This window comes from Talpa occidentalis, unplaced genomic scaffold (genome assembly GCF_014898055.3).
Source record: "Talpa occidentalis isolate TD23 unplaced genomic scaffold, MPIMG_talOcc4v2.1 talOcc4.5, whole genome shotgun sequence".
In the NCBI taxonomy this organism is placed as follows: domain Eukaryota; kingdom Metazoa; phylum Chordata; class Mammalia; order Eulipotyphla; family Talpidae; genus Talpa; species Talpa occidentalis.
In genome coordinates this window covers 47,291,525-47,306,524 of record NW_023604861.1, presented here as the reverse complement: position 1 = coordinate 47,306,524, position 15,000 = coordinate 47,291,525, and the positions used below count along the sequence as shown (strand labels likewise).

Here is a 15,000-nt window from a genome sequence, read left to right as displayed (position 1 = left end):
CACAACTAATAGATACAGTCTTGGACCCATGAGCATCACACTGTGTTACAGAATTATACTCTAATCTATTTGGACATCTACTATGGTTTTGTAATTTAAAAATTACAAAAAGAAATTGGTGATGGGGTTGAGGATGCTGTGGTAAACTTATACACCATACATGAAAGAATTCTAGATGTGGGTTTATATCCCTTACCAGCTATATGCTTTTTCTTTGGGGGGGGGGTCACTTAATCTTTCTGAGCTTCAATTTCCTATAAAAATAGAGATACCAACATCTACTTCACTGAGTTGTTTAAATGAATAAAGTCTAGCATGTGACAGAGTTTGGTAAAAACTGAGCATTATGTAAAATGTAAGGGATTATGATCATAAAATTATAAGACAAATTTTATGTATAATCTTGAAAGGTAAAATCATCTCACAAATAAACTCCCAGTGGATTGGCTGCAATGTGGATTATTACAGCCCCCACCCAGCGTAGAGCCCCAATTGCTGGGTGCAACCTGTTCTACCATCCTTGGTGACCCTACCTCCCTTGTGTCTAGTACATACTAGGTGCTCAATAACTGTTTGTTGAAAAGTCCATTTATGAAGGATGTACATTCTACTGTTATGGGCCGGAATGCTCAATTAGGTCAAATTGTTTGAGAGCACACTTCAGGTCTTCATGGTCCTACCAGCTACTTGTTCTATCAACGCTAAGAGAGGAGTGCTGAATTCTCCAACCACCATTGTGTAAGTGTCTATTTCTCCTTTAAATTCTATCTCCTTTAAATTCTAATGAATGGACTGAAATTAAGGACTAAGTTTTCTTCTTGGTGCTTCATGCAGATGCCCAGCTTTGCCCAAGATCTCTGATCAGGTCTCAGTTTACTAACCTTTAAAATGCAGCAGAGAGGCTACAATCACTAAGATCTGGATGAGCTTGAAATGCTCTGACCCTGCTGCTACACACAGAGTTCTCAGAACCTGGTTTGATGAATGAATCCTTCTCCCCCTCTGCACGCAGCACCTTGGCTAGAATGCTCTAATAATATACTGGACTTTGTCCCAGGTTCCTGGCACAGTGTGTCTAAAATTCTTTCAATTTCCTAAGTGCTAGGAGTATCTTTCCTTATTCATAATGAATTCCTTTTTGATCACACTTGAGTTTATGCTAACCAGGTGACTCAGGGTGAAGCCCCCTAGATGACCTCAGGAGGGGGTTGGTCACCAGAAAGACCAGGTGATTAGAGTCTTGTCCCACTCACTGACCTACAGGGAGAGGGGGAGCTGGAGCCTGGGTTATAAGAACTCCTGAACAAAGGCTCTCCCTGCTTCCAGTCTGGTGAACACAAGGTGCTGGCAGAGTGGCACATATGGAGAGAGTATGGAAGCTCAGGTCCCTCCAACTACCTGCCCTATGCATCTCTTCATTGCCTTCAAAGGTTGTCCCTGAGTTACATCCTTTATAATAAAGTGATGAAGGTAAGCAAAGAGTCTTCCTGTATCCTCTGAGTCATCCTTATGAATTATTGAGCCTGATATTAAAAAAAGAAACAACAGGCCTGAAATGGAGTCATTTATGACAACCTTTACCATGATTTAATACCTAACCTAAATCCAGTTTGAGCTTCTCCCCAAAGTGGAATTTTATTTTTATTTTTATTTTTTTTTAAATAAGATGGGTTCATCATTATTTTTATTTTATTTTATTTTTTTAATTTTATAGAGGCATGTTTATTTATTTATTTGTTTGTTTGTTTTGTTTATACATGCACTGGGTACAGTCAGAAGCGCGGGAGGGTGAGAGAATTCACCAGCCAGAGCGGGGAGCAGAGCAGGCAGAAGGACCGAAGTACACTGCTGAGGGGAGCAGCGGGCGGCAGGAGAGGTCTGCACGCCATGTGGGACCCTCCTCCGGTGGCCGGAGAGCAGCTGGGGATCAAACCAGTGCTGCAGAGGCTGCGGGCAGCTTCGCAACCCAGCGCTCAACCGCTGCGCCACTGGGGAGGCCCCCAAAGTGGAATTTTAAACCAACCAATCTGGAATCTCCTGCTCAGCACTAGTAAATAATTTGCATTTAGATAAGACCCTTGCCTTCAATTGAAATCATCTTTCTTTCTTGTCCCACCTACTTCCTAAGTATAAAAGCCTTCATTTTGTATGACTCCTTGCTGTGCCTTTCTCCTTGCCAGATGGGAGGCTGCCTGATTCATGAATCATTTAATAAAGCCAATTTATCTCTAAATTTATCCAGTTAAATTTTATTTTGAACCTTTGAAGAGGGGGTGTGGGAACCTCCAAATTTACAGCTGGTTGGTCAGAAAGGTGGTTCCTGGGGTTTGCGAGTAGTATCTGATGTGAAGACTAGTCTTGCACCAGTAGGGTCTGCACTAACTCTGGAGAGTTTGCGTCTTCACTACATTGAATTGTTGGAGACCCGGCTAGTATTGGAGAATTGGTTGTGGCCGTGGAAAAATCTCCCACACATGTGATGTCAGAAGTGGTCTCAGAAAGCATCACTCATGAGAAGTCCTCAGAGTTTATCTGACAGCAAATTCCTACTTAAAAACTATTATAGGGGCCTCCCTGGTGGCGCAAGGGGTTAAGAACCACACTATGAAGCAATTCACAGTCTCTGCAGCACGAGTTCGATCCCTGGCTGGCCAGGGAGCTACCCATATGGCACGGCAGACCTCTCCTATTTCACCCGCTGCTCCCCTCAGCAGTGTATTTCCGTCAGTCTGTATGTTCTCTTCCCCACTCTGTCTATGGTGAATCCTCTCACCCCCTGTATCTCTGGCCTATACCCTGGCTCTTGTATGCATAAATAAATAAATCTTTAGAAAAAAAAAACTGTTATAACCAGGCTCCAATCAGTGTGGGATAACCCATATCAAAATCTCTGCTAGGGGGCACTATTCAAGGCACACACCATCTAGAAGATTCTGTTGTAGCTTCCCCAGACAAACTGGGATGTACTGTAAATATGAAGTGTCAGCAAATACACTGGGCATTTCTTTCTGTGGTTGGTTTCTGAAAGGCCATCTAACCCTTTAGATGGTAGCTCACTCAGAACTGCCATCCAGGCCTGTCAGGCAAAGGCAAAGGGAGGAAGAAGAGAAGGAAGGGAATAGTCTTCCCTTTTCACGGAGCCAGGCTGACCCTATGTGTAACTTCAAAGCAGACAGAACTTTTGCATGTTCCCTTTCTGTACCCTTTCCCACCCATCTGGGCCTCTCCTCCAGGCCTCTCCTGCTGCCCAGAGCCCTTGACCATGGGACCCTACCCTCCTAGACCTAGTCCAATTCACCCTTTTTCCCCTCTTTTGTCCTTTAATGTAGCTTACTGATTCTTTGAGGAACACCTGAGTAATTAAAAAAGTACCTCAAATATCCTGATTCTGTCATTCTACGGTGGGTCCAGGCCAGTATTTTTTTTTTGTGGGGCCCTCGCGGGTGGCTGGGGAACGAGCCGGCGCTGCGGAGGCTGTGGGCAGCCTCGCAGCCCAGCGCTCAGCCTCTGTGTTACCCGGGGAGGCCCCCTGGGCCGGTATTTTAAAAAGCACTCAAGGTGATCTCCAGGCTGAGCAGCACAGGTAAAGCAGATTCTGGCTAGATGCTCCTAGTGTTTGATTGAATTACTTACATCAAGGGGATGGCTCACTGGGGGATACTTACTAGTAGATATTGGTAGAGTTTAGTGCAGTGTTTTATTGACATGAAAAGTTAAAACAGTAATTTTTAGATGTGAGGGATAGACACTCCCTGTTCTGGAATCTGCAATAAATGGCCCTTAACTATTCTGATTATAGTTGCAGCTTCTTGCTTCTTCCTTGTCTGAATTCACAACCTTCAGAAATACCATCTCTCTTCCCTCCCTCCCCATCCACCATGGTCCCTTTTCTGTAGGGCCTTCATCAGATCCAGCCGCCAAGAGGTCTAAATAAGGGTAGGTGGGGGTAGGGAAACAGGACTGACCATCTTTCTTTCTATATGATCATTCACAAGTCAGGCTTGAAAGTGTAATTCTCTTTCCCCTTCAAGGGAATACACTGCAGGTGAAGACACTAGAATTTATGGATTTTACAGTTAACACTTGATGCACATATTCCCTTTCTTCTCTCAGGAACAATTTCTACAGTGGCTCAGTGGTTGCTGCTGAAGAGTTAGGGCTGCGTGGCCTGGCTGTGGGTCTGCCAAGACTCCGGCTTTTTACACGGCTTCCCCGCACCCCATCATCTTTTCATTTAGCAGGTGATTTCTGGCTCTATTTTAGCACTGTGCAGAAATCAAATAAGACTTACATGCAAAACCCAGTGTAATCATGTGTGGTTCCTGCTGCATTCAGAAGCTTCAGGAAAACACAGAGAGAAGCAGTGTGGCTTTGAGCATGCCTTACCTAGTGGGTCACAGCAAACACCCCTAGACCGAAAGTTCATACACGGGGAGACAGGGTGGAAATCACCCCAGAGTGGAAGATTTTATCTTCTATCTTTAGATTCAAGGTGCTACATACCTAGTAGTTATGAGTTACCTTTACAGATGAGTCAACTGATCACCATTATCTTCTTAAATTGACTTTCCTTTTTATGGAGGGGAGCTGAGGGCAAAGAGGTTAACCAACTTGCTCTATCTGAACTTGGGTCATTTGCTTCCAAAGTCCCTGATCATTAAACCTCAGAACCACCTAGGAAATCACCCATTTCATGGAGAAGACACTGTACTTGTGGACCCTGAATTCCTAGGAGCTTTCCACACAGATTCAGCCATCACCACTCCTAGCAGACCTCTCTCAGAAAAAGAAAATCTGGGTTTATGTACTGGGCCACCTCCAGAAGGGGGGCCAGGCATAGGTACCCTTCAGCAGGACAGTTTGTTGCTCTGATCACCCACAGGTGAGCTTGGAAAGAAGAATTGATATTTATGGCTTTTCCACAGGGGCCTGCTTTCCTTAGAGGAGAGAAGAGGCCATTGCTGACTCATCTCAAGGACAAAAAGTCACAAGACTCACAGTGAAGAGAGAAGAAAGTTTTTTAAGTTAAAAAAAATGAAAAAACAGAAAAAATGTGTGTGGAGGCGGAAGCTAAGTTTGGAAATCATGACCCTGTGCTCTGTACATCCTCGGGATCTGCATCCCCGGGAAGTCTGGCCTGCGGGCTCCCTACCATTTGCATGGTGTAGGGTAAAGAAAATATCAGGCTTTTCTGCCCTTCCGCCATCAGGATAGATGATGGATCCTTGTCCTGAATGCATGCCTGATGGCGGGCACCTGGAATAGGGTGTGGGCATGGGTAGATGGGATTCAGCTGAGCTAAGACTGTGCTTTTAAGGGCGGCGTCACGGGGACAGCAGCAGCAGCAGCAGCAGCAGCAGCAGCAGCAGCAGCAGCAGCAGCAGCAGCAGCAGCAGCAGCAGCAGCAGCAGAGAAGCAGCCGAGAAGCCGCAGAAGCGAACGCCAGAGAGAACAGAGAGAGTGAAGACTTGCTGGGGGCTGGGAGGCTGGCAGGCCTCCCAGCCCCCCAGCCAGCACCCCTGCCTGCCATATGCCTGGTGAACCCCAAATAAAAAACCTGCAAAACTACTGAGGACTCAGACTCCTCCTTTACCCGGTCTGCATGGGATCAGAAAACCTGCACCCTGGCCAATCCTGCCCTTTACACATGGCCAGCCTGGAGAAAATGGCACTGTGCCACTAACCAAGGACACTCAGGTCTCTTCGCTCACAAGGAGGAGGCCCCACCAATACTTAGGACCACACTGGGTAGGAGAAATGGTGGCTCTCAGGAGAACAGCAGGCCAAGGGGAAGGAGCCATTTAATTCACCTTTGCTGACTAGTTCCCAGGGAAACAGAATAACAGAACTTTAAGAGAAAAATGGGATCGAGCAAGTGCAACATGGTAAATACTTGCTTAACCTTTGGCCTAGAGTGAAAGCCCTTTTGTTGGGATGTTTCCAGGGTGTGGGGGTCACCCTAGCCTTTGCAAAGTCTCTTAAGGGTCAGACTGAACCATACCATCCCACCAGCCTAAAATGAAGAGTTCAGCAGGAACTCCAACATTTTGAATCCACCCAGATTTGTGTTGTCTATCACCCAGGACCTCACAGCAGGGTATCCAGTGTCAGGAAGCCATGATACCTGCATCTTATCCACCCAGCTGATGCTTCTCTTGGGACTTGTGGGGCTGCCTAGTTGGAGGGGTGCTTGTCATAGCACACAAGTCAGACGTACATTAGAGCTGCCATCTGTAAAGAGCCCAGGCAGTGCCTGATTAGTTCCACTGCGAGCAGTTAAGAGACTGTCTATAACAACAGAAACGTAACAATGATGGCTCCCTGCAAGGCTCCAACAACCCACCACTGCGCAGGGGAAGACACTTCATTTGTCTAGGCAGGGCTGCTCTGGCTTATTATGTGAGGCATAATTGCTTTTGTTACACATTCATATGCATCAAGAAAAGACATTCTTTAGTTTCCTCATTTTCAATGCCCTACTTACCAACTTCATCCCTGATGTTTGCAAGTTCGATTGACAGCTCTTTTTCTTTCACAAGGGCACTTTCATTCTGAAAAAACAAAACGGATACCGAGAGTCCCCTAGTTTTATGCTAGATAAGCACTTTCATATGTTTAATTAATGAATCATATTAAGCAAATATTTGTAAAGTCTAGCTCTTAATAAGATAATATTCTCATTATATAACATCAAAAACTTACCAAGCCAAGTCTGACTCATTTATTTGTATCACATTCAATCACAAAGCTTGCAATATAACATTAGTATTTCCCATGGCTGTGCTTTTATCTGTTGTACTGCTATATACATTATCCTGCAATACTTTGCATGTCTGTGTCCTATACGCGAACCTTCTCTCATACATCATTATACACTGGTAATTATTATCATCACTATTATTAACATGAAACATTTCTCTTTGTAATAAGGCTAACACCTGCACTTAAGGTTTCCAAGTTTTTCTTTCTGCTCTCTGTATCAACAGGAGGAACAAGAGGAAAACTCAACGCATATTGAGGTTCTTATTTAGTGCAAAGAATGCCATTCATAACTAAATGACTGATAAGCTATTTTCAAATCAAAGGCATTCTATGATATAAATAGGTAAGTAGTTGAAGATGTGCTGAATTTGTAATCTAGGTTACTGAGCCATTGTAAACGTTTATATTTATGATCTTATTACTACTACTAACAATAAAAAATAAGTGCTATGTAAATTCTCTTCAATTGAGAAATCTACAACATATAGAGCATCCAAGAAAGTCATTCCTAAGAACACAAACAATTCCCAAAGCAAATATTTCCAAAAAGGGAATTCTGGGCCTCCCCGGTAGTGCAGAGGGTTAAGCGCAGTGCTATGAAGCTGTCCACAGCCTCTGCAACGTGGGTTCGATTCCTGGCTGGCCAGGGAGATACCCACATGGCGCAGCAGACCTCTCCTGTCTCACCCGTTGCTCCTTTCAGCAGTGTTTTCAGTCGTCTACCTGTTGTTCTCCCTGCTCTGTCTCTGGTGAATTCTCTCACCCTCCTACACTTCTGGCCTGTACCCCAGTTTTTGTATAAATAAATAAATCTTTAAAAAAAAAGAGAAGTCTGGCTAAAATGTGTATCAACTATGTAGCACGAACATTATCAGGCTTACAAATGTTCCTTCTTTATTAACCTCCTTTGACTTTGATTCAATGCCTTCAAAGCACCTGTGCCAAATGCAAAGAGACAACAATCACACCCTTGTTTCCACGTCTGGTGCCTTCTGACTTGGGTGACACATGTGCCACTTAGGGTTTCTGAGAGCAAATGCCCCAGGTTATCTAAGGGCATTTGCTAAGAAACATCACAATATTCATACTGCTAAAAATTCCTCTATTTTCATAATAAACAGTTATTTTAGTGACAGGTATCAACAACTCTTGATTCTTTTAAGAATAATGGAGCAATAACTCATGTTTTGTGGGACACTGAACCCACTCTCCCCATTTTATTTATGAAGTATTTTCTCTTTCCATGTCAGCCCACAACATTCATGCCTTTCCTGAAATGAAATGTTGGAAATCACACCCGAGAGTGCACATTTTCCTGATGACTAAGCCACGCTCCCTCTATGCTCTGCCCACTGCCCTGGGTTGTCTGAGGTTTAAATAAACATATATGACATAGTGTCACATGCTAAGTGCCTGCCACTTAGCAGTTTCCATATGTGTCGGTTGTTATCATAACTCCATTGTTCCCTTTTTTTTACTTGCAACTCTAGCTAAAAGGTGCTTTTCCATGTTAATGATTTAAATGTGTTTAGAATTTGCATGTCAGTCTTCTGTGTATTGTGTGTGTTTTTTAAATACTTCCTGGCTCCGATGCAACTCTAAATTCAAAGATTGAAGAACTCAAAATAGGGAAAGGGTTCTAGTCAGACTCAGCACATGGATTATATGCTTGTTCTAACAACAGTGTAACATGGCCACTGAAATTGAACTTGTTACTGTAACTTAAGAAAATATGGTATTCTAGAATGGGCAAATTTCAGTATTTACCCTGAAATAATCTTAAACAAGTGAAAAAACTAAGTTGTTCCTATTATCAAGAGTAATTGTGAACACTCATATCCACTAACTATAAAGCACAGGCAGAAAATGGAAATATAGTACTTATCATCCAGAAATAGTATTACTGAAGTGTTCACTCTCAGGGTTCCTGAGAACACCTGGAACTTAACTCTCAGGGTTCCAGAGAACACCTGTTCCAGAGAACACCTGGAACTTAACAAAAACAACATGCTAACTCTAATCTGTAACCTCAAGCCAACATTTCCCTCAACAACTTGCAGTGGCCCCTGTGGAGCACGACAAATCAATCCTCACTTTGCAGTCACATAGGAATCAGGGAAACATTTCAGGAAGGAGTGGCTTGCAGGCCCAGTGAAGAGGAGAGGCCCCCATTGGAGACAGTGCCAATGGCATAGATTGCTGATGAAGACCTTCAGACATGCAACAACTTGGTAAAAAGCTAACGCTGATGGCCTTGGCCAGGCCTGCCCCATCCATCTTGGCTTTATGAGAAACAGGAACAAGATTGAGAGGAATCAAATGAGAGAATGAAAGAAAAGAAAGGGAGGGGGTGGGAAGAGAGAAGAGGTAGAAGGGGAAATAGGAAACTAGGTGAGATTAGAGCCCAGGTACCCTCTCCTTTTTGGGAAGCACAGGCCATTGCGAGAGAGGAAGAGGGCTGACAGAAGAGCCATGCCCCCTTCACCCCCATCCTTTTGCAAGTGCAGGTTATAGAACCAACCAGTTTCTAACTACATTCATCAATAGCTAACCAAGAAAAGGTCAATTGTCAAAGATAACGAACCTGGTGGCTAAAATGACAAGAAAAGTGACTACATTCTGGCAAGGTCTGGCGAATGATCAATTTAAATCTTTTTTTTTTTTTTTAAAGAGGCATGTATTATTTATTTATTTGTTTGTTTGTTTATACAAGCACCGGGTACAGTCATAAGTGTGGGAGGGTGAGAGAATTCACCAGAGCCAGAGCAGGGAGCAGAGCAGGCAGAGGGACCGAAGTCCACTGCTGAGGGGAGCAGCGGGCGGCAGGAGAGGTCTGCGCGCCATGTGGGACCCTCCTCCAGTGGCCGGGGAGCAGCTGGGGATCGAACCGGCGCTGCAGAGGCTGTGGGCAGCTTCACAACCCAGCGCTCAACCGCTGCGCCAAAGGGGAGGCCCGCGAATGATCAATTTAAAGCTAAGTTTTACCAAACATTTTCTAGACGGCAGACACAGCTCTAGGTAAGCCCTTTTACTCCTCCAAAACTGTCAAGTGGGTCCTGGGTATTATTTTCCTTTATGGATGATGAAGCTCTCTGGTTCAGTTACCAGCCCTGCACAACAGCTCAGGAAATGGGAAAGGCTGGAGTTTTAATGTGTCCACACTCTTCTTTGAACACTAACACAAATTACAGAGTCACATCGAGTTCCAAATTACAATTGTATGGGGAATATAAAAATAAAATAAAAAAAAAAAGATCCAAATTCTATTGATTCTCAGATAGATCTGAGCACTTAATACTATGAAACTATTCATGTCTAACTAGGAGAGAGGCAGTGTCTGCTCCTGACCACTCTGTTTCAAGGAAAAAAAAAAATCCCCTGGTTTCATTTCTGCCCCACTCACAGCCTGCATTACCTGCACGTGTCCTCGTTTTAACTTGTCAGTTACATGTCAGGACATCTCCAGTGTTTGGATACTTCAGTATGGTCTACATGGGGCTGGGACTTCTGATAGGGTAGTCATTTGTCTTTTTCTATCACCTTTCCCTAACCCTTTCTGCTGGCCTCAAATCTATTCCTGCTGAAGATGCTGACACAGTGCAGTTCTGGCTCCCTAAGGCCGCCTCTGCAGGTTGGTGATGGCCCAAGTGGAAGGCCAAGTGCTTGTTTGTAAAATGATATCAACTCTTCTAATTTATTAATTCTCTGCATCAATTAAGTTACTTTTTGTTTTCTGCAAGGCAAACTGACGTAGGGCCACCCTGCAGTAGAATGAGTCAATGGCTGTGCCTGCAGGAACACTGCTCCTTAGGTAGAAAATGAACTGAAAGGGACCTTCTGCTCTATTCCTTGCCTCAAAAAGTTGTCCTTCTGCCTACCATGGGTCAACAGATTCCAGCAGTGGTCCTGTAAGGCCCTTAAATTCATGGTGAGTAGGAATAGGTGACCACAAAGACATCCTCTGGAAGGATGTCTCGTCACCACTTCCCTTTGTTCCTCAACCTGAGTCAGGTCCAGGCGATGACACAGAGGGATGACTGAAATATGAGCAAGACCTCCTCTGATGGCCCCGAGTCAGATCAGTGCTTCCCTAATGGGGAATGAATGGAAAATTCCTAACTCCTGCCAAGCACATGAACTCTTGCTTTCACTCCAAAAGAGCTAAAAATAGAACCCAGGATTAACCATCCAAACTACCCAAGTGATAAAGTCCAGAAATCACGAAGTCTAAGAAGGCCATTCCTCTAAAATTACTGCTTACTCTATGACAGTCTTCCCCTGAAATGGACTTAAAGAACATAGCAGAAGCTGGGTCTTCTTGCTACCTCTTTTATTTGATTCCATTCCTCTTCTTTGCACTCCAGGTTTTTCTAGTCTTTCCACAGCAGGCATCACATTCGCAGATGGAATCAAAGATGAACAATTGCCATGACCCAACCAACTCTCCCTCTGCCTCTCAAGCCCTAAATACCAGAGCGAGTGGGCCAGCATAAAGCTTCAGCTCTTCTGAGAGGTGGCTCTCGTGCTGGGGCACTCACAAACTCTTGGGGGATGCCATCTATAATCTCTCCGAGCTGCAGACACCTGGCAAAGTATGCAGCCTGCTAATCATTTCATTAAATTGAAGACACTCGATGTGTGACAAGTCCCAAGCAAGCCTGTCACACTCTGCTATTTTAACATGCTTGGTCAGTGAGCGTTATCTGCTGTGGTGGTTGATGCTGCCCATGTGAGCTTGGAGGTACAGATAGTGAAGATACCTCTCCTCACTAGCATTACTACACATGTCTACACCTGTGCCTCAGCCACCCTCCTAGAGTTAGGAACCAACCCAACAGCCTATTTATTATTAGAACTAAATACTGGGTGAAGCTGAGGTGCTTTTACGCCAACTAATCCAGAAAGTTCATACAAAGCAGCATGTATTCACCATGTGCCTAAGATGTGTTACACAGGATGCCAGGATACTTCTGCCTTTGAGGAGTTTAAGAGTCTCCCAGAGAGAAATGAAGAAATGATTATAAAATCATGTGACATAACTCAACTCATGGGGCAGAGCTGGCTTGGAGATTTCCTGAGACCAGCGGATGAATAAGTCTAAGGAGATGAAGGTAGCACCCCAGGCAAAGGCCAGGAGAGCAAGGGCCATCTGGGAACTCCTGTTACCACCATTTTCTCACTAAGTTTCTACCTCTGGCCTGAGATTTAGGATGCAAGAATTCTGAGTTGGTTATTAGTGATACTAATGACAATTTTATAAAATTCACAGTCGTTCTAAATGCTTTTCTCAATTCCCTCCCTCTGACCTAATTTTTTTCTTTAAAGGAGGGGCATGTATATATAAATTTAAATACATACACACACGTAATCCACCAGGCACCCAATCTTTCCTATCTTTTTAGCCTGCCCTGAAATCAGTGCAGATCAGGAAAATTCAACCATCTGCCACTTCTTCCCAGACTACATGAAAGAGCCACAACAGGGAGCTGAATAAGAAATCTATTGAATTCTGATATTTAAGGAAACATCCAGATGCTTTTTATTTGAGGATCAAATTGAAATTCAAAGTGAGACATGTACATGTGAAGTTACAGTGAGGTTAAGGAATATTTCATTGTTCCTAGAAATAATATTGCTTTTCACCCAAGATGTTATGAGTAGGTTAGGGTTCAATTCAACATGGCAGAACTTAGTCTCAACAGGAAACATTTTTCCTTTTTTTGTATTTCAAATGAACCAGCCCCAAGGTGACATCAAGGGAACCTAAGTCTTTAGGATTGGTTTCAGACCGCCTTTTGTGAATACTGCATTCATTTTCAATATTAACATTGTGAAGATTGGCCAGATTCATAATATAGCTCTGTGGAAAATTCCTTTGGGAGGTGAACTGACCTTTTGTTTTTCATTTCAGTTATTGTGGCTTGAAGGCAGCACCGATGCTAGGTTTTGATTTAGTCAATAAGTATTATTTCTTCCACACATAATTATCACAGGCCACTGTATTTTTGTATCTATTTTTCTACTGTGAAATGATTTTTAATATAGACTGGTCAAGGGCAAAATAAAATCACATTTAATGCTCTTAAATACATGCCAACGTCTGTTTGTGTGAAAGATGAGTCCAGTCTTATCTAACTTTAAAAGAAATCAGAATGACTAAATGTAAAGATGCATCGTAATTCCAGCCTTTGCCCATATGCATTCTGGGGAGAGTCACTGGTGACAAGATCATCTAGCTTACTTACGAGGCTCTAGTTAACAAGGGAATACCACACCAGACCTGGATTACTAATGACCAATTAGTAAAGACAGTGCATTATAAGACCAAAGGAGAAACAATGGGGATCCCAAGAAATACTGCCCAGATTCTGGATCTCAGAGTCAGCAAGAGAAAGGAAAACCAGGCAGTATTGTGACTTTTAATCCATGTAAGTATCAGACAGTTACTTGACCTTTCAAGATTCTGCTTTCCTCTAATCACCTTCCCAAATTTATTACTGACAGACTATGCATGCATACCTTGGAAGAACAGTGAGAGATGCTGTCTCCCAATTCCAATCCCAACCAGGAATGTAGAGAAAATGTTAATTCGTCTCAGATTACAGGCGACACAAAAGGTAAGGCTAGAAATAAGCCCTGGGAAGTATCTAAAGAGCAAGACAAGGCAAGTAGTCAAGCAAGGAAAGCAAAGGGGGCTGAGAAGAGGCAGTCACCTTGGCAGATAACAATGGCACGGCCTTCTCAACAGTATTTCAAGCTAGAGGGTGTTGGTTGGGTGTTGGCCTGGATGCCCCAGGCCACTGAACGTATAAACATGGCTCAAAATCTAGTCTCATCAAAATGTCTTATGAAGCTGAACCTTTGGCTCTAAAAAGAAATAACATGTTTACCAGGCTTGCTATCATTCCTTTCCTTGTCAGTTATATTTCTCATTGTTAAACAACAAGTTGGCAGTCCAGTTTATGCATCTAGTTTATTTCTTTTGATAACCTGATTTTCCTAAAAACAATTAGCTCTGGAAATTGTACACACAGAGCTGATGGTTTGTTATGGGGCCATACTTAGTGCACAGATAAACAAACTCTAGGATCTATTTGGTATCCCCCCAAATAGATTCCTAGGCCATACCTGTCCTTTAAAAATACCTATTTAATGAGTTGTTCTGCAAATTGCTCTCTGCTCAGAATCCCAAAATACATCCCTACTTAACTTAAGTTTAAGAAACTGGGTCTGGTTTCAGTCAAGAATGTATTTCCCCACATCCCCATGTGCTTGGGTTACCCACTGTGTTTACTCTCATCTTCCATCAAACGGGGCTAAAACATCTTCACTCACGCACTCCTTGCTTAGAATTACATTTTTTTCTCCTCACCTGTATATTAAAACTCCACCCCATTCCTCAAGTGCAATTCTTGTTCCACATTTCCCAGGAAACTTTGTCTGTGATTCCAGCACTGATTTCTCTGGAATGTCACTAAATTCCAGAAACAAGTATGGTCAGTATGAATAACTGTTAGTTAATTCTACACCATCAGTTACACTGATGTCTAATTGCTCTCTGTTACTGATGCCAACTCACTTGTAATTTGTCTAGAAAGGGTGGAAGAATAATTGAAAAATGACTGGCAAACACCACAAAGCATGCTATGCCTTTTTACAATTGTTTCATAGTGCCCACAAAAAACAGGGGCAGAGTAGACCAGCCATAAAAATTGTCAATGAACGGATTTTTCTTTAAGTGGAAAATACATATTCACAATCAGCTTTTAAAAACCATTTGCTCAATGTGGGAGGGAAATCAACAGATTATATACAGTGGAGGATTATGGGTGCTTTAGTGGAGTGTGTGGTGTGGCAATATACACCTGAAGAAGTGTGCACTTATACTCCTAGATTACATACAGTGTTGCAAACAATGTTGTCTCAATAACTCTAAGGCAACTAAAATTCTTTTTAGAATGTTAATTGGACACATTTTTAGTGATTTTATACTATATTCTATCATTTCCCCTAATAGATAAATGCTAAAAAGGACCTTAACATTTATATTTCTTAGCCGCATCTTTGAAACGGATTACTTAAAAAGTATATCTAGTTGTCCACACTCTTTTCAGGATTATGATCAAATGTTTACTTAAAACAATTTCCCTGTCAAAATAAAATTTTCTGGGGCCTCCCTGGTGGAGCAAGGGATTGGGGCGTGGCCTATGGAGCTGTCCACAGCCACTGCAGCATGGG

General features: G+C 43.0%; 1 protein-coding gene across 1 annotated transcript in view; it reads right to left on the bottom strand.

The window, feature by feature from the left end:
- Positions 1 to 15,000, bottom strand: part of MTUS2 (microtubule associated scaffold protein 2) — a 567,791-nt gene that overhangs the window by 488,895 nt on the left and 63,896 nt on the right.